Below are 1,563 nucleotides of genomic sequence, written 5' to 3'. Positions count from 1 at the left end.
TCCCCTAAAATAATTTAATCCCCTAAATAACTAAAAATAATTTGCTAATTTTCGTGATTTTTCTATATTTTGTAAATTTTTGAACTTAAAATGCTAATAAAAAAAACTGTGCCTAAGGATTTTTAATATTTTTCAAATGTCATTCTAACAATATAGTAGAAGCCTTGTATTAAATTTTCAAGTATTTTTACTCAACAAATAAAGTTTTATTGACATCCATAGAAAAAAAACTAATAATATTGGAAACTGAAAACGTTCCTAAACAGTTCAAAACAAATCAAAATATTTTGAAAATTTTATCATGTATAGACAGTGGAAATATAAACAACCAGTGAAAATTTCATGTATCAACGGTCATTTGTTTTAAAGTTACACTAAAAATCCAAGTCGATTTTGTGAAAAATTGATTTTGCGTAAAAATGTCCGTTTTTCCTTAAATTTTATGTTTGTTTTTCCTCGCGCTTTTCAGACCTATTGGGAACTTTAAATTTTGACCTCCTCAATGCATAAGGGAATCTTATATTAGATTTTCAAAGCTTAACAATTTGAGTATGCTTATAAATAGCTCAAAAAGAGTCACAATATTACGAACTTAGTTATGGTGCATGGACATTTTTAATATAAACGTTTAGTGAAAATTTCATTTATATATTCGGTAACTTTTTTTAGAGTTACACTAAAAAACAAAATATATTATTTTCAAAAACTGGTTTTGCGTAAAAATTTGTTCTTCCTGACGCTTTAGAAAACTATTGGAAATAGAAACATGCAATTTTCACTGGTTGTTTATATTAGCATTTTATATACACAATAATATTTTCAAAAAATATCAATTTGTTTTGAACTGTTTACGGACATTTTCAGTTACCAATTTTTTTTAGTTTTTTTTTTTCTATGAATGTCAATAAAATTTTATTTGTTGGGTAAAAAAGCCTGAAAATATAATACAAGGCTCTTAATTTATTGTTCCAGTGAAATTTGCAAAATATTAAAAATCCATAATTACAATTTTTTCCATAAGTATTTAAAGTTCGGATTTTGTATTATTGATTTTGTATTGATAATATTTTGATATTTTGAAGTGTAAATTATTTTGAGATAAAAATTCCTAAACATTTTTCTTTTTAAGTTTAAGATTTTCAAATGTAATTCAAAATTCCTTATAAGGGTATCTACCTTTATCAATAAAAAAATGTCTATAAGAAAGTCAAATTAAATTTTTATGAACGTTTGAAGTTCAAATTTTTACAACATTTGGATATTCACTCGACTTCTCATGTAGCGATTTTCTTATTTTGTTGTAATTCAAAAATAAATAACCATAGATTCTTGAAATGTATATCATATTATGCTTATTTTATCAATTCCTATACTTGATAAAATTTTCAAAATATTTTAACGAGTTTTGAGCTGTTTACGGGCAATTTAAAAATTGTTTTCTAAACATTTCAACAAAATTTCATTTGTTAGGCCAAAAAGCATCAAAGTTAATTACAAAGCTCCTGATATATTGCTTAAATAGCAGTGTAAAATACAAAGCATAATTTTTTTTGAATTTAAGTT

The sequence above is a fragment of the Acyrthosiphon pisum genome, chromosome A1 (genome assembly GCF_005508785.2).
Source record: "Acyrthosiphon pisum isolate AL4f chromosome A1, pea_aphid_22Mar2018_4r6ur, whole genome shotgun sequence".
Lineage (NCBI taxonomy): Eukaryota > Metazoa > Arthropoda > Insecta > Hemiptera > Aphididae > Acyrthosiphon > Acyrthosiphon pisum.
The sequence above is the reverse complement of the archived record's forward strand: the minus strand, read 5'-3'. Positions refer to the sequence as shown.